Source organism: Coenobita brevimanus, chromosome 21, assembly GCF_032717465.1.
Source record: "Coenobita brevimanus isolate Jiangsu-jjx chromosome 21, ASM3271746v2, whole genome shotgun sequence".
Lineage (NCBI taxonomy): Eukaryota > Metazoa > Arthropoda > Malacostraca > Decapoda > Coenobitidae > Coenobita > Coenobita brevimanus.
Window position 1 is genome coordinate 21,354,618 of NC_136974.1, and position 25,197 is coordinate 21,379,814.

Consider the following 25,197-nt stretch of genomic DNA (forward strand, 5'->3'; position numbering starts at 1 on the left):
CAACACCAAAACACTCCAGTCCCATCCTACTTCTCAATTTTTCATCGTAATCCTACTCTTCTCCCAGGCCTTGCATTCTACGACGCTCTACACATCCATCTAATCATTGTCATTTCTGTCGTTTGAGTCTACGAATATCCTCTTCCTGTTCTTCCATTAAGCACTGCATTTTTAACACATGCCACGTACAAAGATCCCTTAACGTAGAGGGAGAGCCCTCTCAGTGTCAGGAGAGGCAGCAGCTCCCTGAACTTTCTTCAATTGCTCCATATCCTAGCCACAGAAGTAGCTCCAGTCCAACATTCAGTACATAATATGTCCAACAAATAACAAAATCGTCCACACACTCAAGAGACCTACCAGCAACATGAACCCTTTCATGCCTTACAATTATGCCCTTCCCGACACATTGCACCCTCAAAATCAACATTATCTTGCAATCTACCTCTAATACCACTACATCTCTAATGCCTCCACTCATCACATATACTGCACAAGATGAAGTTACTTCACACCTTTGTGGCAAACCACACATGGCCATGTTTTCTATGCACTGACAGTACCACAGCCAGCAATAGATATAATCACTTTTGTTTTATCCACATTTACTCTCAAACCCTAGTACACTGTTCCATGTATCCATTTCCTAAACCTTTCCTCCACCTCCTCTTTGTTCTCTGAAGTCTACACAAAGTCATCAGCATACATCTCCAATGGGAGTCCATTTCTTAAGTCACATAAGAGAACTTTAAGTGCAATGAAATAATAATAATCTCAAGATTGACCTCTGATGCACGAGAGCATCCACAGAAATCTCATTACTGAAATCTCCATTCACTCTCACATGGGTGTGAGCACCCACATACCTAGGCATGACCACTCAAGCCAGCCACTTTTCGAGTCCATGTTTTCTCATTGCCCACATCACTACCTGCGTTGGGACTTTGCCAATGGCCTCTGTTACCACCCCTTTTCCATTCCTGGAGGAGTAGTCTTTTTTCAAGTTGGATATTTTGTCTCATTTATTTTAATTATCTCCATGTATATTTACAGTACGTGTATGCCCCTATTGACCTATTTGCACCCCATGAATATTTTTAACAATGGACATTTTCACCACTTGCAGCACAATCCCCCATGGACCTATTTACCATAATGACTTTTTTTTTTTCCCCAAAGACGCCTACTTTTCTAAATGAGCCTATTTTCCCAGGAACGAATTTTCCCCAGTGATGTATTTTCTCCCCGTGGACCAATTTTTCCTTTGACCTTGATTCTCTCCATGGATGCAGGTTTCCTACATGGATGTATACTAATGGACATATTTTTCACGATGAACCTATTTTCCCCATAAACCTATTATCCGACGTGGTTATATCACCGACTGATGCGTGCATTTGAAACACAGACTCTTAACTAACAGACGTATTGCACCATGGACACGTTGTAACCCACTGGATCTATATTTCTACTTTTGCATGATTCCAGAATAATATCCCCTATGGACCGATTTTCTGCACACTGATCTATTCCCAACTTGGATATATTTACTCAAATGACCTAATCCCAGAGGCCTGCTTTCCCACAGTCTGTCCATCAACCTACACATCCACCCATCAACGCACATACCCACAACCTTACTCTATACAGTATATCTCAAAATTAGAAAGACATAAACCCGTCTCTTGCCTTGCCCTACAGGTAGCCCCACCACCCACCCCACTTAATGCACGAACCCCACTCCACCTCACTTAACCAGCCCAACAACCCTTCCACTCCCTCTCGCCCACCCACTCCACCTAATCCGCCTGTGAAACCACCAGCCTACACCAACCAATCCACCAACCCACTTACCAATCTTCCGACCTGCATACTATGCTCCACAAGTCGGATGACTCGCATTTCAACACACACACACACACACACACACACACACACACACACACACACACACACACACACACACACACACACACACACACACACACACACACACACACACATACACACACGCACACACACACACACACCACACACACACAGAGGCGGGGTGGATTTCCTTACACGAAAGATGAGTCTCACCACTAAACTCAGTCCATCGGTAGAAAATAGTATTTTTTAAAGGGAGGTTGCCAGGCCAATAAAGGGGTAGATATGGGCTTCATTCCGGCTACATACACATGATTTTATGCGACATGAGTAAATAACGTGCTCGAGCTAAACAGGGAAGTTTTCCTTTGGCTGATGACGAATGAGTTTATTTATCCCCGGATAACGTCTCGTCGGACAAAATGAAAGATGGGTTTTATTCTGGGTAACGCCAGTTGACTTTGTCAAATTATTAGCCAGGCCGCGTAACTTCTGTTAAATGCCTAATGTTCGCATTTTTTTTTCTCTGGTGGTTGACACCTGGAGATTTGGCAAACTCATGAGTATTTTCCTCATTAACCCGATATCCCTCTCTGGACAGAGAGGCAAATTACTTTCTCAACCCGTCAGTGCCCAATGTCCTCAATATAGGACGGAACTGAACATTTTCAAAATTTAATAAAGGAACTCCGGGGAAGGAACCTATGAGCTTCGCGACTATGAGCTGACAGGCGGAGGGCGGTACGCCTAGCACCCTTCAAGCAAAATCCCTCACACAGGAACTCTGCGAGCCAATGGGTTAAGCACAGGTTTTTGTTAAATCAACAGAATTTTATCTCTTAATTCATTATTTCTCTGATAATCTTTTAAGAAAAAAAAAGACCCTTTATCACAAAGCAAGGCAAATTCTAGTGACTGATGGAAGAAATATTCACATTGCGGCCTGTTTTCAATGGAGCACAGGAATCCAGGGTTTCTCATCCCTTCCATTTCCCTGCACCAATCTGCCTCCACCTCAGTTCTCCAAAATTCACAGGTGCCAACCATACATACTCTCTCTCTCTCTCTCTCTCTCTCTCTCTCTCTCTCTCTCTCTCTCTCTCTCTCTCTCTCTCTCTCTCTCTCTCTCTCTCTCTCTCTCTCAGTAACAAATGAATGCTTCGAACTTGTTCACTCTTTGTGTTCGCTGATTCAGATCTAAAGTACAGGAAGTCGTGGAGTGAAATCAAAGCTACATATATATGTCACTTGCTTGGTATGGTATAAGAAAACAGTTACTAAATAATAAATGTGATATATTCGTGTTATCAGAGTCAAACCCTCAGAGTAAATATTACTATTGCTTTATCCATTAGTACAAGCCCAACGCTGAAGGGATATTTTTCGACAGAAATGCCTAGAAGGCAACTTTTGTGCTCGTGAATGCGACTCTGCCACATACACGGGTTGGCTAGACGAGGATGGCTAACAACTCCTGGCCGCAATAGTACATCCGTCCAATTCTCCCCACTTCTGCCACCCGGAATCCTCTCAGCCTGACTCCTGCCCTCAGCCTTCCTTCCCCCTCATCACATGGCAGTCCAAATTGCCAAACTTGCCCCCTCGCCCCTCACTCTCCCTAAAGGGCTCATAATTGGAGAGATAGAGGAAGCCGAGCCCTGTGCCCCCTCCCCCTCCCCTATCACTCTGCCCCCCATTCCCGCCCACCTCTCCGCCCACCAATCAGACACTTTCTGCCGCCTCCTTCTGGATTTCCAGGATCTGTTCCTTCTGGATTTCCAGGATCCGTTCGCGGCGGGACCCACCGATATTGGACATACCACCTACTTGGCTCACGAGATCCACACGATGGGCCCACTGATCTGACAGACATCCCGGTGGAAGAACCCAAAACAGCAGGAAGAGGAAGACCGCCAGGTTCAGGAGATGATTGAAGCCGGAGTCGTCTCCCCCCTCCACCAGCCCCTGGTCCTCCTCTGTTGTCCTCGTGAAAAAAAAGGATGGCACGATGCAGTTCTGCATCGATTACCGCCGACGTAACCACCAAGGACGCTACTCCACTCCCCCGCATAGACGACCCCTAGATTCCCTGTATGGCGCCTCCTGGTTCCCCACCCTCGACCTCCAGTCAGGGTATTGGCAGGACCTGGTGCGACTGGAGGACAGAGGCAAAACTGCTTTCTCAACCAGCAACAGGAAACTTTATGAATTTAATGTTTTAAGCCTTCGGCCTCTGTAACGCCCCCGCCACCTTCTCAAGACTAATGGAATCTGTCCTCAGCAGCCTCACATGGGAGATCTGTCTAACTTACTTGGACAATGTCATCATTTTCAGCAAGACCTGGGCCGACCACCTTCAGTGCCTCCGCCGGGTTTTCACCTGAATCCGACAGGCAGGCCTCAAACTCTGGCCTTCCAAGTGCGTCCTGGCCGCCAGAACCGTCTTATTCCTGAGACATGTCATCTCCCAGGCTGGCATATCTTCCGACCCAGACAAGCTCCGTGCCATCGCGGATATACCCCCACCATGAGACATTCATGGAATTCGAGCCTTCTTCGGCCTAACGTCCTATTACCAGCGTTTTGTGATGGGGTTCACTCACATTGCCAAGCCACTCCACGACCTGACCCATAAGCGAGAACCGTTCATCTGGACGGACGAGAGACGAGCCGCCTTCCAACAACTTAAGGACAAACTCATTTCCACCCATCATGGCCATTCCCGACTATGCCCTCCCATTCCGGCTCTACACCGACGTTTCCCCAATCATGATTGGCACTGTGCTAGCACAAGTCCAAGAGGGCCGCGAGCACATCATTACCTGCACCAGCCTTACCCTCAATGAGGCAGAAAAGAATTATGCTGCCACTAAGAGGGAGTGCCTGGATATCATCTGGGCACTTGAGCACTTCCAGGCATACCTATCAGGGACTCAAATTACTATCATCACTGATCACCAGTCCCTCCAATGGCTTCGGCTACACCCACAATGCCCAGCTCATCAGATGGCGTGAAACCCTGTAGGAGTTCAACTATGAAATCTCATACCGCCCTGGCAAACTCCACACCAATGCAGATGCTTTCTCCCGGCTCCCCTTCAATGACGTCCAGCCAGAACCGGGCCTCCTTCAGCAGTGGCATTGTAAGGAACGACCCCCCTGGATCCCCCAGCACCTCTTCAGGAAGCTATATCGCCAGGGCGACAACCTGCTCACTCCATCCGGGCATATCATCCTAGCCCCCGACACTGCCCTCGATGCCCTCCGACACCTGCATACACACAACGATATTCACCTGGGCACATAAAAACTCCTGCAGGTCTTTAACGACACATACTGGACGCCCAATCCCTCCACCCTAGCGAAGGAGATTATCCAATCTTGCCGAGCTTGCGCCTTGGGTAAGGACATCACCTGTTCCGCCGGCCCATCAGGACTCATTCCCGCCCACAAGCCTTGGCAATTGCTGGCGACCGACATAGTGGGACCTCTACCTCCAAAATCAGGCTATTGGTACGTGATCATGTTCATTGATACGTACTCCAAATTCTTCAAAGCCTGCCAGTGAAAGAACACCATGCTGTCACAGTAGCTGATGCCCTGATTCGGCACGATACTTTGGTATCCCAAAGGCAATCCACTCCGATAATGAACCGGAGTTCTCCAGCAAAATCTGGGAGGAGCTAGTCCACATATTTGGCTATAACATCTCACACTCATCCCCTTACTGGCCCCAAGGAAATGCCATCTGTGAAAGAAGCCATCGTACGTTGATGAATCAACTCCGTACCCGGATAGAAGCCACCAAAGATGACGACTGGCCCACCCATGTAAAAATCGTGCAATGTGGTATCAACTCCTGCCACCGAGAGGACAGAATTTCACTGTATGAGCGAGTGTTTGGGGAAACACCTCTCCTCCTACCCCTTCAGCAACACTTACAGCCCCCCACCTCTACTCCCACAGCTGTCCCACTACACCATCTCAAATGATGGCTAACCCACCTTCAAAACAACCTGGACCTCCACCCCAACACTGCCTCAAACCCCTACAAGCCGGCGACACTGTTATGATAGCGCAGCTCCCTTTCCCCCACAAACTTGTGCCATGCTTCATGGGGCCCCATACCATCATTCGCGTCCCTAAGCCCTACCAGGTGACAGTCGAATATTACGGCACTTCTCACACTCTCAGAAACCGTCACGTACACCCCTTTCACGCTCCTGCCTCCTCCACTCCTGCCCCGCTCCCTTCCCCACCCACTACCCCCGTACTACATCCCTCTACCTCCTATGACTGCTACATATCCCCCTCACCGTCTCTCTTTCCCTCCCCTTCCCACACTGCCTCCATCTCACCCCCCCTCCACACCACCTCACACCTCACCTGATAGCTCACCAACATCACCAACTCCTCATCTCTCCCACACCTCAACGCCACCAACCACCCTGTCCCACATGTCCAGCACCATGTGCCCTGCCCACATGCCCACACCTCAACCCACGACACCTCCACCCGAGCCATTGCCCACCCCTGGCCCCAAATCTCCCCGCCTGCTGCCCACAGATGTCCCCTCGACCCTGCCTGCCCCATCCCACACCCCTGACTACACCTGTGCTGCCCATGCACCCACTACACCACCACCCACTAGGCCTACACCCCATCCACACCCCGTGACACCCTCCCTCCTACCACCCCACAGCCGCCCTTGCACACCCCGCACACCTCACACACAGGTCGACACCGCACATCAACATCACTGCCCACACCCACCCTTAACCCGTCACGTCCCGAGGTTTTCCGCACCTCCGACATCCCCCAGTCCCGAGGTATTTTCGAATTTTTTTTTTTTGGCTAAAACCTTCGCTTTTGGTAAGAAACATCGAAAATTCATAGAGAAATTGCTCACCTGAGGTTTAAAGTGCCCAATCCAGGTAGGAGTTCCTCCTTACCTGAGTGGGTTTTCTAACATGCTGGCACCAAAGAAAACGAGTTCTATGGGAGGGTAACTATTTTATCCACTCATAAACGGTATTTATTTATTTACTTGGTACGAATGTATATGTAGTATGACAGTATATTGGTTTTCAAGCAGTAATAAAGACATTTTAAGCATTGTTTCACTCACTAACTAATCACCATACCTGACCTATTTTTGCCACATTACCTGATCATTATTTCTGGCCGTTTCTTCTTCTAATGCTATGTAAACATTGTCCTCCACATTGTCATCGATTGGGGAATCACTCTGGCCCTGAATAACTTTACTAGCCAGGTCACTGGTAACAGGTCCTTTGCCAAGACAATGGCGTGAGGGGGGGAGGGGGGAGGTTATGCAGTGTAAGGCATTGTCCCTGCTTGGTATCTTGTACAGGAATAGAGGAAGGTGTCCCGTGTATACATACGAAAAATCACGTGCAAAAATTGAAAATTGTGCAAATTAGGGACCTTGCAATTGCACGACGTACTGGTACGTCGCCGGGACAGGAAAATGCAAATCGTTGCAACGTACCCATACGTCGACGGGATGGGGCGGGTTAAAACAACCATCACACGCTCTGGCTGCCTCTCCCGTCCACCTGTCCGATACACCCACACTCCCACCCCACCCACCCCACTGCAGAATCACACTCTCACCCTTGCCCTAAATCATCTCACATTCATGCTACACCAGGCCCAAATCCAAGCCACCTACACTCCCCAGAGACATCGCGCCGCATTACCCCGGCATAAAACCCCGCACTCGATGCCCATCTCCAGCGTTCAACACCGCCCTGCACAGAAGACAACACCTACTACCATGAGGATTCGCCAAGCCATATGGGTGCCGCCCATTGGAGGAAAACATCAAGTCCGTGGGCCCCGCCACCTCCTACGGCTCCTCCGCTCCTCCACCGACCCATCCACCCTTTTCATCACCTGTGATGCAGAGCTAGATGAGAATCCTGCCATCACAGCCTGGCACGCCCTCCTCCAACACCTACAGCCAATCTACTACACTTATGACATCAAAGTTTTCCACCTCCAGTCACAGGGACGTGACTTTTTCCCGGAGGACAGTGGTAAAATGCAGTATAGTATCACCGAGAGCAACCCAGCATCCCCAGAAGGAGCCCATAGAGGAGCATTTAGAGCGTGACTGGACTCCAGGCGACAGGGACATAAGTCCGCCCGGGCCGCTAGCCCTTATGACCCGAAGCTCACGCGTTGCCACCATAGCAGGAAAGCGAGACTACCTTCCGAGTGAGCAGACCACCAACAACCCCGGGGTGGAGCTTTTACTCTAGCTCCAGTCAGCACCCCTGAGATGGCCGGTAGCCGCTCTCCCCACCTACAGGAGACGGCCTGCAGCCTCTCTGCAGGTAACAAGCAGATGACCCGTAGCCACTCCCGCCTTTGTCAGGAGATGGCCAGAAGCCGCTCTGAAGGTGCCCTAGACAAGACAGCCGGTAGCCGCTCAACCCTCCTACAGGAGATGGTCTGCACCCGCTCCACAGATAATGAGGAGACAGCCGGTAGCCGCTCATGCCTTCATCAGGAGACGGCCAGTAACCGCTCTGAAGGTGCCCCTCAAGAGATGTCTGGAAGCCGCTCGACCCTCCTACTGGAGATGGCCTGCAGCCACTCTGGAGGTAACAAAGAGATGGCCTGTAGCTGCTCCCCCCCTACATCTGGAGATGGCTGGTAGCTGCTCTGTAGGTGCCCTTGAGTCAGCCTGTAGCCGCTCCCTCCCCCAGGCCACGGCCAGTAGCCGGGCCTTAGTGGCGGCTGGTAGCCGGGCCCCTAGAAGGCCACAGCCAGTAGCCGGGCCACAGCCAGTAGCCGGTAAACATTCCCCCATCAGGTGCCGACTTTTGCCCACCAACCTATGACCCAGAGGGAGACCCCAGCCCTGAGGAGTATTGGAGAGGCCCTGTAACTACCACCGGGCTCTTCTCACTACAGCCAGTTCCTGAGAGGACCCTCCTGACAGATCCTGATGGAGGCCAATGCTGCAGCCCACTCCTGACAGCGTCCCCAACCACCAGAGACCGCAGCCCCTGGGACCTCCGGACAGCCCCAGGACCCCAGGGCTGGACATCCCTTCACCCGATGCTGGAGATTTTCGTCCTCTATCAGGCGCCTGAGCGAAAGGTTCAGGCAGCTGTTCGGCACCAACCCTGAGGGCCAGACTCCCGCCCCAAGCCCTGAAAGTGGGGGACCCTTCGCCACCAGCAGCCCCGGACGAGAGAGGACGCCCCTACACGTGATCTCGTGGCCCATGAATACGGAGGCCCATGGTGGAGCTCAGCCCCGTCAGTAGTGAGGCTGAGCCATTCCTGCCACCCTTGTACCTGACCGCCTGTATGCCCAGTCCCGAAAGTGAGTGAAAGTGAACGCACAGTGTTCATGACATAGTGAAACAAGGGCAGAACAATGAGTTATCAAAATATGGAAAGTCAGTGAGAAAGCATCAGTAATAATATAAAAGAGAGGTGGAATAAGTAAGATAACAGTGAAACAGTGAACACAGCAAGGCAGTGAAACAAGGGTCTTTCTCAACTAAACACGCCATCATATATAGTGACTCCACCTCACATTAAGATCATACAGTGGCCCCAGTGTAAGAGTAACACTTTGCGACACGACAGACAAACCAATTAGCCTGCCAGCAGTGAAAAATAGTGCCACAAACTCCACCAGTATACAGACCTAGACTTTCCCAAATAGTAGTGTTTAGCTTCACTGCCGTAAATGCTATTCACCTTACCCGACCTTGTCCTAAACAGTATCCTGTGCAATACTAACTCCCGATATCTAAGCCTTAAAATTATAATTGTTCAGCATAACTGTATTTGTGACATCTGCCCATTTCACTGTAGAATTTAGCAATACACATTAAGGTTGTTGCCTCGAGTTTTTTTGTCCTGCCTCTCTCTTATTTGTCTAAGCTCCGGTCTAGAAAGAGAACCCAGCTACTCACTAGGCGTTAGATGGACGGGAAGCTGACCCAAAAACGCCAAGCATTACATGGATAATCTTAATTCCTTTCTTCATGCAATGGCAGGAAAGGTAAAGATGAGTATGGGACTATTTTTATTTGTCTTGGAAATATTAACAAAGTCTCTCACACACGAGTGAAGTATAGATTCCCGCTGTTACCTGTCATTAGACTCCTGTCTACAACCTCTCGCTACAAATGCCAGCCCCTTCCCAAGTCTCTAACTCATCCTTCCCTGTCTAGGAGGGCTTTGTGTCACATGTGCAAGACACATGTGAATGTTCGAGAAGCCCATGTGTCTGTGTGTACAGTATGTAGCATTTCCAGTGACGGTATACAGCTGGCATTCCTCACAGAAATGCAGGCTCCCATTGAAATCGCAAACACATTTCCTTCGGTCAACTCTTGCTGACACATTTCCCATTCCCACACCTTGACTGGTGCTCCTATCTGTTACACTGTCTATTGATCTATCTATCTATCATGCTTTGAGTTGTACCTATTATAATAATATGGAGTCCTGACATCTCTCGGTCACGCCAGCTGGCGATCCTCTGACAGCATTATCAGTGACACACTCTAATCTATTAATAGGTAATAGTTATTATAATGTTGTATAAACATAATATTCATAATAATATTGTATTGATTTAATAATATTCTAGAATCATAATACATTTTAAACAAATTGTATACATTATGGACCAAATGCATTATAGTTAAATTGATTATAAAATATTGTATAACATATTTTAAAATCTGTATGCATAACAGACATTTGCATATAATTGTGCAATGGTACTACTGCTAGGTCATTACATTACATATGGAGTTATCCCTTTAGTAATGTCTTAATATTCCACCTAACTTGTATGTGATTCTGGTAATACAGAATTGTAGTAACATTGTATGAATTGTTACATAATTGTATTTTTATTGTACATAATTGTATTATAATTGTTACATATCGTTTGTAGTTACATGACTGTAGCAACTGTAAAATAATTGTATTAACATTGTAGTATTATTGTAGTATATCGTAGTAATACAGAACTGTACTAACACTGTATGAATTGTTACACAGTAATTGTATTGTACATAACTGTATTGTAATTGTAACATATCGTTTTAGTTACATAATTGTAACAAATGTAACACAATGCAATCGTTTGTCATTACATAATTGTAGTAGCTGCAGTAATATTGTAGTAACTGCAGTCCTGACATCGATAATCTGGTCACGCTGCGGTCGATGGTAGTGATGATATGCCTTGTCACCGGCTCGTGGAGAACAATAACTTGCTCTTTGTTTCACTGGTACAAGGAGTTTATGCTGTATTTTGGCATTTGTATTAACAGTTACACCTACTTTCGTTTGTTTGTTATGTGATTTTACTGTTATTTTTTTTTTCAATATATTGATTTTCTATAGTTTGTTTTTCTTTGTCTACACACTTTCGGTGTTGTTCGAGGTTGCATAATTGCTGGTTAATTCCCTTGGGACCCCTTTTTAAGGCTTAGTTTATAATGCACACATTGAAAATGATATTATATAGCCCCATATTTTATTTTAAATAAAAAAAGTATATATACACTATATACAACGTTACTTATATACGCTCACTTGTTGTTCACTTGTACCTATCGGAGGCAGTGTATGTGTCAGCACTGTGTGGAAATCTTTGTCTTCATGATTGTGTGGAAGATGTTGATCATTCTTGCTAACGTCATTTGTGTTGGCCATTTTTTTTCCTGGTTTTTCTTGTAACTTAATTTCTCTGTTTCCACTGGGTAGCTTTAAGTAATAAATATTTATTAGTTCTTTGAATTGCTCATTGAGTAACTGTGATAGTATTGTTACGTCCCAGTCCCACACTGCCACAGTCTCCAACAGCAGTAGTACAGTGCAGGAAGGACGTTGCCCAGTGAGTTGTTCTTCTTATGGTCAGCCTTTAGGTGTGCAGTACACAAGATCAGCTGAGGCGAAAATAAACACTGGCTCCTTAAAGTTCACTGTCTTTATTTTCCAAATAATTCTACTTAATGCTCTTCAACTTCACTGTTCTCACAAGCACTGGAGCTATACACACTTTATAGATTGCAGTTACACATAATGTTTAACAACAATTCACAGTTAGTACACTTAATGACTTCATTGTTTTTGTTTTACAGTGATATAAATCTGTGCTTTCTTGCTATTATCCTACTTCGGACCTGTTTAAGATTTTTCCTTTTTTGATGGTTTCTTTGATATGATCCATGTTTCCCTTTCTTTTTTCTGCTTTCTGTCTGTTGTTGATAAGCTTATTGAATCCTGTTTTTCTGTTTCATCTTTCTTCATTTTTACATTCATCTCAGTTCTTTTCATGAGCTTGAAGGTCCTTTTTGGATACGTGTTGGCTTTGGTTGCATTAGCTTTCCCTGCTACCTCTGCTGATTCTTTTGTTATTTTTGTTAGTGTAACATTCAACTCATTAATGTCACACTCTGCATAACTTAAAGCCTAAAATCTGATCGTTATTTCTAAGTGAAAGGCTAATTTGATTTCGCTTACTTATATAGGGCATATCTTCATATTTTTAATAATCTTCTTTCACTTCTGAAATTGAAACTGGCTGTGCAACCCAACGTTCTGTGGCCTCTTCTTATATTTACTTTGTTGATGACTGTGACATTTATGGTCATGTTATTATTATCTGCTACAATGAATTATATTTCATTGTTTGTTTCTCTAGATGGGCTTCTCCATGTCTGTTTTTCTTCCTCTTCTTTTGTGAATGTGTTAAAAATTATTCTTGTTATATATATATATTAGCAAAATGCCAGCTTGCTTGGTACTGTGGACATTCACCAGCCCACTTGTAACATCAGCTGTACATGTAAAAATAAGCACATCTTATTCAATGCAGTTTCCTCCAGCAATGATATATTAGTGAGGCAGAAGCATTGCGACAAATGCAGTGGCAAATAGCTACATTTCGTGCATTAGAGATCGATATAACTACCTTTAAGATTAAGAAAAGATGCATTATTCTGCGATATGTAGTCCCTTCTTTTAAAGTCTGATAATCTTAGCGACTTACATATGTTGAAAACATTTTCTGCCTACAGAAACAAAAGGAACCTTCTAATCCCACCTAGCGACATTCATGCTGCAGTTTAACACAGGTCACAGACCTCATCAAGGTGAGGAATGAAACCCAAGATTAAGCCAGCTGTCCAAATACTGACTTCACCCCTCTACAGCTAAATGTTATTTTCCAAATATTACTACGAACGAGTGAGCGCAGTGCGCCAAGCGATGTTTACTCTCCGTCCAGCTGATAAATGAGCGGCCCGACATAACCCGGCTAGGCCAGTCACAACACGGCCTGACAGCGATGGTTTTCAGGGGAATAACTTTTTTGTTATGTGAGATAGAGAAGAAATTCTTTCAGCAAGTAATAGATGCATTCAATAAATTTTGTTTTTAGCTAAATATTTACTCATGAAACCAGAGAAATCCCTTGGAATCCCAGCTTTCCAAGGGAATGTACCGAAGGCTTGAACTAACATGCTCCACTATGAAACCGAATTCAAAAAGATTTCCTGTTGTAACACTATGCTTTCTTGATTGAATTTTAACAATTATATATCTGATATTATGCTCATAATTCTACATGAACTTTTTTTCTGTGTTTAGGGGTTGAAATCAGCAAGGATAATCGCCCCATTTCGGTTTTATCATATAATCAATAGCTAAGTGTTTACCGACGCAGTTCGTTGACACGGCAAGTCGGGAGCAGAGAAATGAACACAGCACGTGTGAGAAATGCTACAGTGCTTCGCTATACGTACATCCAGAGGGAAAACATGAAAAAAATAAATATTGTAGCTCAATTACTCCACTGTTACTGTTCAGCTTCCTCACCAGAAATGTTGAAAGTTTACACCAAAATGAAATTATGATGACGGGCGTATATACAAATGATTACTCGCTCATCACGTTCTCACAAAGCACACTGTACTGGCTTAATTATGAGTTTCCGTTAAGCAATATTTACGTTCATTAATTAAAATCCCCATGATACTAAGTACAATTACTTGTCTGACGCATTCCGACATTTAATGATGCACAGCATGCTGACGTTACACATTCTAGTTGATTCTTAAAAACTTCCTGTCATCACAATCCAAAATGTTTATCCAAGAGCAATGACCAAAAGGCCAGTTTTGTTATCTTTTACAAAAGACCTGGTACTAGAATATCTGTCTTTTTATTTTCAGTGCAACACATAGTGCACATGAACATGATTACAATTACGGAACCTAATACCATTCATTCTTAAATTTCATATGACATTTCGAAACCTTACTATCCCTGATTGTTGACACAATAGAGTTAATTTGTGAAGGGAGATGGTGCACCACATGCGTGCGCATCAATGCATGTGTGTGTGTGTGTGTGTGTGTGTGTGTGTGTGTGTGTGCTCAGTGGTAATGCTGTTCTCGTTGATTCGTTAATTGTAAATGAACAGCTTTCCCTTATTCAATGAAACATGACATTGTAAATCATTCTTCCACAGTGGAATTATGTTCGCTTTGGCCGTCAGTGTTTTGTGACTTTCGACAAAATAGTATGTCCAATATTAACCGTGGTAAGCCCACAAGTAATACAACTGGGGAAAATCTACTGTACACGGTCAAATCCAGTGAGACGGTAGCACAGAGATGGAAAGGAGGAGAAGAGGAGCCAGTGTTCTGATGGTCACCCGTGTGTTTAGTCCTTGGCTTCGGCAAGATCCGCTACATTAAAGACACTGAAGAATACCTGTATCTCATTAAATGAAACAAAAGCATTTGAGGGCCGAATGCTAATCACCCGCCATAATATGTTGTTGGCTAAGGTACAAGGTACTTTCCTGCTAATCAAATTTGAAGATGATTCGCAAAACTGCAAAATTCAGTCAGCGGTTTCACGAAAAGCCAGTCCATTAAAAAAAAAAAAAAAAAAAAAAAAAGCTTGGCAGCTGGCATTCGGTCGTCTTTGATCAAATCCTCACCAGAAATAGTAGACTTCTGCACTTCCACATATTTGCTATTTCCGGAAGGTTTGTCGAAAATACGTCCACAATTTTCCGAGATATTGTGGCAACAGATACATGAACACTCATAGAAACACACCAAAACTAAATCGCATCGCCTGCTTAAGGAGGGCGATAATAGTGTATTTATTATTTTCATAACAAGGTAATCCTTATAGTTTGTAGGTAGAACTGAAGAACACCTTCTATATCTGTCCATCTATCTATCTATCTATCTACATATTTATTAATTAATTTTTCTATATATTGATAAAACAGAACGTTACTTTGCCTACATATGTTTTCCCAGTTGCCTTAAGGGAGACTCCTGTTTGACCAAAGAGCTAACTTTAGCCTGGATGCAACTTAAGTAATTTATTTTGATTAACGCCAAACTCTTCTACTCTGTTTTAGTGAGACGTCCCTGGGCTCTGGGTGATAAAAACACAAAGTGCTGCTGACAAACGAGCCGAGTTACGCACACGTGTGGAAAATGGCCTCGGGTACCGTAGTGGCCAATGAATACAAACGACCCCCAGTTATTTATGTCCCACACTTAAATCCTGACCCAGGGCAAAAATCCATCTGTTCTCTTTCTTGCAGCCGACCTTTTACTTCTCCCCCTCAGCTTCTTTAGGACCACAGTAAAAGTAGCAACTCAAACTGATTTATAAATTATTGCTGTGTTTCCTCTCTTCTACAGGCTTCTTGCATCTCCTCCTTTTCAAAAGCTTTCTGCAAAGTATGGAGCTTGTATACCGAAATGGAATTACACTAGGAACTTTGTACAGAAATATACTTAAAAAAAAAAAATGGTGTTCATTGTGAGGATAGGACATCTGATGAAGAAACAAACCTATTTTGGTTAGATTTAAACAATTCTACAACACTCCCTGCTCAGCAGTTGATAACGACCATGAGAAAATATATATCCTCCTGCATGTTACTGATGGAATTGCATCGATATGAAAAGAGATTATAGTGAAGATAAGGTGCAATAAGCCGACTAATGCAGTAAGGGAGAAATGATACAAAATTTCCTCTGCCAAGACAAGAAATCTGGTCTCGTAGCTGTATGTTTAAAACCAGAATCCCGAACAGGACGGCAAGCTGCCATTTTTTGTCGGACATTTATGGGGCATCTGTGATTATTAGTTTTGGTAATACTGCATCACCTAAGACACAGAGTCCAAACGCGCTCCACAAGAATTCTGGCTGTATGCAAAATAAACAGAATCCTGAACAGGACGGCAAGCTGCCATTATTTGTCGGACATTTATGGGACATCTGTCGTTATTAGTTTTGGTAAGACTGCATCACCTAAGACACAGTCCAAACGCGCTCCTCTTTTGGTTCTTTGCTGCAAATATTATCATCCAAACCTGGGGGCTTGTTCTCGCTTTCATATTAAACGGATAAGAATCCGGCAGTTATTGTAGATGCAAGTGGTTTAAGTCAGATGGAAATTATGATAGACTATCCTCATTAATGATATTCTCAAAGACTTTGGAAGCTTAATTTAGTCACATACTTAGTGATAAATTGTACATATAACTATTAACATGCATCACTATACTTTTGTAATATGAACACGGCTTGCATTTAAAGTAAGGGGGATGTACTGCGGGACAATATCCCTAGTTAAATTAGTGTAGGTTAGGATGGGTTAGGTTAGAATTGATACTTGGGTTTCCTACAGCTCTGAATGTATGCTGCACCGACACATTCCTTCGGTAAGATCGGCAATCCATGCTACCAGTCGGCAAAACATGCTGATGCGGGAAAATTAAGGGCTTCCTTAGATACCCAAAGTAAGTTTTTTTTTTGTTTTTATCCCTTTCTGTAGTCTAAACTTAGCAGATAACTCTGTGTTGCAAACTGTACTAATAGTAGTTTCATGAACATCGAGAAATTGTAAGACAGTTGAAATCACTGCATCCATGTGGAAAAATTTTACAAAGGACACTGTAAACACTACAAACATCACATTTCACGGTCATTGGACACGGATTCGCATCCGACCTGAAAGTATCCAACCAGTTCTTTAGACTGGGATCAACGTCCAAACGAAGAAATGGCCACCATAAATCAGGAATTGCGCCTAGCGTCCTGAAAATTGGTCTGATGTTAGCCTGACTGAATTTCCAGTTCGGTGATACTATTTTCATTTATAGGACAATTCGAAAACGTAACAAAAAAAAAAAAAGCTTAGAAATTAGTTATTATAAACATTATGTGCTCTTTCAACTTATGCTCATCATAACTATTTTATTTTATGTAATATCACTTTCATTTTTCTTTCATCTTATTAGTCTCAGCTATCTAACGTTATAAAAACAAATTCGCTAGTCCAAATACTTCTGGGTGTAAAATTGATTGGAAAAGAAAAAACTCAAGCCCGCGGCAGGGGACGCGGGAAGGAGAGCTAGGTGGAGGGAAAGCTTGTAGGTGTTGTTGGATGCATGGGGGGTCGGACCGGGAAAGTTCTAACGCCTGTTTAAGTACATTCATATATAAATCTGTTATTTCATATTCTGTGTTAATCAGTAGTTATGTAAGTCTGTCACAATGTAAACAAAATGATTTAAATCTCAGCTACAGTATATATCAATAAAATTAAATATCGTATGATGAGACAGCCACCGTCTTCCACTATCACTTCCTTTCATGTGCTGAATAACTTTGAAGATTGCATGGATGTAATGTATCACCAGACTGCAGCAATTAGCCAGTTTATTATGATTATATCTTTTGTAACTTTTTTTTTCTCAAGACATTTTTTTGTTTTTTTAATATCAGGACATAATTTTTTATATGGACTTGTTAGGAATAAGGAACATACACAGAATGACCCCATATACGTATTTCCCTTGTGCTAGGAAAGTGCCGCTTATGAAGCATATTTTATTTGAAGCGCTGGAATACGACAAACGTCATTCTTGTCTTGCTATCGATATTGCACTCTTCCCTCTCTGACTGATCTGCATAGAGGCACAACAGTACTGATCATATTCAGGTCCAGTTGTTTCACTTTTGCTACTTGTCAACTACACCTAGATTAGTGAAACTTCTAATACATGGCTCTATATCTATAGCTATATCTATCTATATATCTAACTATCTGTCTGTCTGTCTGTCTGTCTGTTTGTCTCTCTACATATATATATATATATCCAGGGGCAGGGACCCATTGGTACATGGCACGTCCTGGGATAGTGGATGGGGGAATGCCTGATAGATATATGAGGTACCCTCTTAAAAGGCGCGGAGAATGGGATCCACTATAAAAATAGAAAGGAACCCAACGAATATATTGAATAAGGTGGCACAAAGATTTCATCTCATCAGAAACTATGTGGCAGGGATGTGCGATTGTTTGTCACAATTCTTCCAACCAAACGTTAAATCTACTGTTAATGATTTCACAAGCGTTCCTTTTGGATCAACGCCACTTTAAGATCCAACTGCACTGTCTCCTGTACTTACAGTCAGTGTGTCACCGAAAGTGAGTAGGCACTGTCTCTACAAAAATAAAAGAAGATTAGAAATTTGATGCCTTATGGACTGAATTACAAAACATTACTTTGGATATTACAGGACTGAGAGAGATCCACAGAAATCAAGAAAAATTAATTAAGCTCCAAGACAGCAACCACATATTTTACTACAGACTAAGGTAGAACAAAAGAGTAATTGGTATTGTGGGATTTTATACTAAGAGAAATCTTGCAGAGAACATTGTTAAATTCAGCAGTGTGTGACAGAGTAGCATGGATTTTAATGAACCTGAGGTGTCCTATTGACGTATGGATATGTCACCACATTTTGTCACGGTGACACCCGATGACATATCCATACATTTTGCAATTGCGAGGTCCGTCATTTGCAAATTTCTCAAATTTCACAGGTGATTTTTGGTAGGCTTATGTGAGAGACCTTCCTCTACCCGCCGTCAGGCAGGGATACTGCCTGGCCCCGCCTGACCACCCTTACCCCCCCCACCTGCATGCCATTTTTGGTAACTCACCTGTTAGCAGTGACCTGGCCAGTAAAGACATGTCACGCCACGGTCTCTCCAATGACGAAATTCAAAGCGAAAGTGATTCCCGAGGTGGAAGACAAGGGAAGAAACAAGCCCGAGGAAGAAACAAGTGGAAGTGGTGAGGCGTTAACGTCATAAAGGAAGATGCGATATGTTGATGCTTTTGGTGAGTGAAGAATGCTTATATCGTCTATATTATTGTGTGAAAACCAATATACTCTTGTACTATATATAAATTCGTACCAAATAAATAAAGACATATTCTGAGTAGTGTGGAATAGTTACCCCTACCATAGAAAACGTCTTCTATGGAGCAGGGCCCACAGAAGACAGTACCAGGTATTCAGGACACACATATAATCTCAGCCGAGCACTTTTTTTTTTGGGGGGGAGGGCATTTTCCAGTGTTTCTTATAAAAAGCGGATGTTTTAGCAAAAAAAAAAAAAGAAATCGAAAATCTGCCGGGACTGGGGGGGGGGGGGCATTGGGGAAAATCTGCCGGGACGTGGCATGTTAAACTATGCCAAACATACACCCTGAGAGTAATACAAGTCTGTGTGCCTTCCTCACAAAGCACAGATGAAAAAATGGAGACGTGATGACATCTCATAGATTTGGAAGAAGAAAAAATCAGATATACAGTACTATACCCCTGGGGGACTTAGCGTAAATGCAAAAGTTGGGCAATTGAATACTGTGGAAACATGTATGGGAAAATTCGGAGCAGGAGAGAAAAATGACAGAGGTGAAATAGTAAATTTTACTGAAATGTTCAGCATAAGAATAATGAATACATTCTTCCACAAATGAAGAGGGAGAAAATGGATCTGTGGAAGCTGAAATGGAGAAACAAAGAACGAAACTGATCCCTCAAGTTCACTGTTACCGATAGGAACAACACGACCGCTAATGCCACAGTCTGACCACACAAAGGCTGGTTGCCTAGCTATATTCAGTTTCGGAAGAGAAGGAAAGACTTTTATTAAACATGTAAAAACGTTATGGCCAAGAAAAGAAAGCAAACACAAAACTGTCTTTCAGTCAGAAATAAAAAGCAGATGTCAGGCTATAAGTTATGAGTTTGACATTAATGAGCTGAATGTGATAGACTAACAACTGTGTTAAGGGAATCATCGGAGGTAGTAGGAAAGCTAATACAACCGAAGCCAAGTAGTACTCAAAAACGACCCTCCAGCTAATGAAAAAAAGAAAGGAGATGGAAATAAAAGAAAAAAAAAAAAAGGAAGATGAAAGAGAAACAACATAAACTTATCTACTTACCTATCTATAACCAGATGCCCTAATCCCAAAAGAGGCAGCTGTCATACATAATTTTCGTGACATTCAACTACTTTCCAGTTTCTCCTTATATTCTTATATATTTCTATATTCCTTACCTATCCATTCTGTTATATGCTTTCTCTGCATCCATGAAGGCCGCCTACAGCTTCTTTTCCAACTCTAGAAACTTCACTAAACATCTTAGGATGAATATCTGATCTACACAACCTCTTTCCTTTCTAAAACCTCCCTGTTCTTCTCCAACTAATTCCTCTGTTATTTCCCTAACTCTGCCAGTAAGTATCCTCTCATATACTTTTCTTATTACATTAAGAGGACAAATGCCCCTATGATTTCCACACTTCTTTTCCCTTTTTCTATCGTAAAAGGGAATAATAATTATACCCGACTTTCAGTCCTCCAGGACTCAATCTTCCTCCCAGGCTAATCTGCACGTCTTCCATATCAATTCTACTGCTATCTTTCCTCAGTGTTTCAGCATTTCACCGTACATTCCATCAATCCCTGGGGCTTTCTCCATTTTGACTTTCTTCATTGCTTTCACTCCTTCAGTCCTAATGATCTCTTCCTCCCATCTCATCTCCGTTCTTCTCGCAACCATACCCCAACAACTTATACTCGCGTTACTTTCATTCTTTATACATAACAATTCCTTGAAGTGTTCTCTCCGTCTTCTCAATTTTTGTCCTACCTTCTTCATTAACAGAGAAGAATTAAATAAGCTTATTGACAAGAGACGAACGGAAGACAAACGAATGAGAAACATGGATCAGATAAAAGAAACCATCAAAAAAGGAAAAAAATGCTGTGAAGTAGGTGAGTGTAGCCTATACACTGTATATACACTGTATATACACTGTATATGGCTAGTGAGGGAGTGATCGTCCTCTACCTACACAGATCAAAAGCCCTCGGGAGCAGGGGGGTGGTTGCTTTCTCAGGCAGAGGAACTCCTTGAGAGTGAAATGGCTGGGAAGCATGCCGGCACGTGACTGGCTACAGCATAGCTGGGTCGTTCGGGTGTGGGCAATCAGGCAAGTTAGCTGCCTACTGCGGCTGCAACACAATGGCGAGGTGTTCAGGAAGTTAGCCAAAGAAACCTTGATGGACTCTGAAAGAACAATAATGGCCCCCAGTCCCGTGCAGCCCTTAAATGGGCAGGGGGTGCTAAGAATCTCACGGTTGCCTCAATTACAATCTAATTCCTTTGTCAATGCAAAAAATACAATTAAAATTGGTAACTGGAATGTGAGAACGCTAAATCATGACGGTAAAATCGATGAGTTAGTGAAGGTTTTTCAAAATTATGGACTTGATATTTGTGCTCTGACAGAAACTAGATTGACTGGAGTCGATAAGTTGGATTTGGAGGATGGTATACTGTACGTTTATTGATATCTGGTCGACAGGACGGAATGCATTATCAGGGAGTAGGATTGTTGCTGGGTTGTAAGGCAAATAAGGCTTTATGTGAGTGGGGTCCTATAGATGAGCGATTGTTATACGCACGGTTTAAATCAAATCATGGCAACATCAGTCTGTTTGTGTGTTATGCACCTACTAATGATGCACTCGATGAAAGGAAAGACACATTTTATGAAAAGTTGCAAGAAGGAGTAGGAAGGGTACCTAGACATGATGTTTTGATCTGCGTTGGAGACTTTAATGCAGTAATGGGCTGTTCAAATGAGGGATTTGAGGCATGTATGGGTAAGATGGGAGTTGGTAGTAGGATGAGTGAAAACGGAGTGAGGTTTGGAAGCTTCTGTCTAGCAAATGACTTAGTCATTGGGGGCACACTCTTTCAGCATTGCAATATACACAAGACAACTTGGGTGTCGCCATGTGGAAAATATAAAAATCAGATTGATCACATTTCTATCAGTAGGAGGCATAGAAGTTCTCTGCTGGATGTTCATGTTAAACGGGGAGCGGATATTGGTAGTGACCATCAACTCAGCATTGCAAAAATAAGGTTTAAACTTAAAAATCAGAAGAAGGAAAAATCTGGTGTTGGTAGATACGATATTGTTAAGCTTAGAAGGGAAGGAGAAGAAAAGGAGGAATTCAGATTAGAATGCAGAAATAGGTTTTTGGTGTTGGAAACATTGGGAGAGGGGGAGAGAAGTGTAGATGAGATGTGGGAGGATGTGAACAATGTTTTGCATGAGACTGCTGAATGTACGATTGGAAGGAGACATAGATTCAGGAGAAAGAAATGGATATCAGAGGAAACGTGGGATATGATAAAAAAGAGAGGTGAGGCTAAATTGAGGAGTGAGATCCAATGCGTTGATGAACGAGAGATTGAATTAGCAAGAGCTGCGTACTGGAGTTTGAATTCAGAAGTAAGAAGGTTAGCTAGGAGAGATAAAAGAAGATGTGTTGATGAAAAGGTTGCAGAGACTGAAATCTTAATAAACAAAAATGATGGACAGAGTCAAAGAATAGCATATGAATCGATTAGAGAACTGAGTGGTAATGCAGGTAAACGCAAGGAAATACCAGTTAGAGACAGGGAAGGAAATTTATTGACCAAAGATGGAGATATTAAAAATAGATGGAAAGAGCATTTTGAGACAGTCCTTAATAGACCAATACCACCAGAAGAGGATATACCGTCTGCTCAGGAAGATTTAAATATAGAAACAGGAGAGTTGAGGCTTGCAGAAGTGGAGAAAGCAGTAAAACAGTTAAAGACTAATAAGGCACCAGGGGAGGATGGTTTATTTCCGGAAATGTTTAAAGTGGAGGGGGATAGATTAATAATGATCTTGACCAAGCTATTCAATAAGATATGGGTGACGGGGTTACTACCATCAGTTTGGAAGAATGGTGTAATTGTTAAAGTTCCGAAGAAGGGAGACCTGAGTGAATGTGGTAATTGGAGGGGAATCTCTTTGTCACCGATAGCTTTGAAAGTTTTCAGTAGAGTGTTGTTAAATAGGTTGGAGCCGGTGGTTGAGGGTATTCTGAGGGATGAACAGGCTGGTTTTAGAAAGGGACGTGGTTGCAATGATCAGATCTTTATAGTTAGGCATTTGATGCAGCAAGTTAATGAAATGAGAGTACCGTTAAGTCTTTGTTTTGTTGATTTTGAAAAGGCTTTTGATAGTGTATCGAGAGAGACTATGGGGAAGATCATGAGACATTATGGAATACCAGAGGAGTTTGTGAGGGTCATTATGAACATGCATGAGGACACATTTTGTAAAGTGATGGTTGATGGTTGTCTGAGTGATTCGTTTGAAGTCAAGTCCGGAGTAATTCAAGGTGGTGTTCTATCGCCTTTACTATTTATAATGGTCATTGATTACATTATGAAACGCGTTGGAACAGAAACCGGTGCAGGTATACTTTGGGGAGAGAACAGGAAACTTTTGGATTTAGATTATGCAGATGATATAGTTTTGATTTGTGATGGGCCAGAAGAGATGCAGAGAGTGTTGGACTGTTTGGTGAGTGAAGGTCGCAAGGTGGGTTTGGTTATTAATTGTGGAAAAACTGAAATAATCAATATGAATATGGAAAATGCACAGGAATGTGTAATTGGAGGTATGGTTGTAAAGCAAGTTGATAGGTTTAAATATTTAGGTACTTATTTAGCCAAGGATGGTTCTTTGAACTTTGAATTCGAGGAAAGGTTAAAGAAGGCTAATCAGGCAATGGGAATGCTTAAAAATATTTGGAATAATAACAATTTCTCTGTGCATACAAAAATCAAACTTTATAAGGTAATGGTTAGGAGTATCTTAATTTATGGACACGAGTCTTGGTACAGCACAGTGACTATGGAAAATAAATTCTTGGTGTTTGAAAATAAAGCACTTAGAAGAATATTAGGAGTTAAGTGGTGGGAAAGGATACCAAATAGAATTAGAGAAATAACGGGAGTGCAGCCGATCGATGAATATGTTAGATTCTCACGATGGAAGTGGCTAGGACATTTGTACAGGAGACAGGGAATAGTACGAGGTACACCAGGGTGGGTGGCACTTGGTAGGAGAGGTAGAGGAAGGCCAAAAGAGACGTGGGTGAGGACAATGAGACGGGAAGCTGGAGATGAGTGTTGGGGAGATCTTGAGGAGTTAGCACAAGATAGGATGTGGTGGTGTGAGTTCATCGAGGCCCTATGCATCCCCGAGGGTGCCACAGGAAATGATTGATTGATTGATTGAAGTAGGACCAAAGGAAAATGGCACTGGGAAAGTAACAAATTATATCAATGCAAGACAAAAATGAAGAAATCATTAAGTGCAAAGAGAAGATGGTGAAATGAGTTGAAAAACATCACAAGGAACTGCATGTACCAATGACAATAGTACTAATATACAACTTTTCAGTCGACAGAAGTGAATTACCAGAGGGAACAATAAATGAAATAAATTTTTCTCTTACATGTTTAAGAAGAGGAAAAGTCACAGGAGAAGATGGAATAGTAGCAGATACAGTGTACTGTCGGATGCAGAATTTCAAAACCGGAGTGCCTACTTATTTACTCAAAGTATGACGAAAAAGACAGTTCCCAGAACATGGAGAAATGCAATAGTTATTTTGATTTACAAAAAAGGTGACTCAAAGGATCTTACTGACAATCGACCAAGTAGTTTATCAGTTATCTACAAACTCTTCACCCGAGTCCTTATGAACAGAATAACAACAAATTTGGAAGAAAATCAACATCTTGGACAGGCAAGAATCCGAAGCAGTTATTCCATTACTGATCATCCACACACAGTGGGTCAGCTAACTGAGATAAGAACAGAATATAATAAACCAATGTGCTTGGGTTTTGTCAATTACGAAAAGACTCTCTCTCTCTCTCTCTCTCTCTCTCTCTCTCAAAAGATCTTAGTGACAATCGACCAAGTAGTTTATTATCGGTTATACACACTCTCTTCACCTAAGTCCTTATGAAGAGAATAACAACAAATTTGGA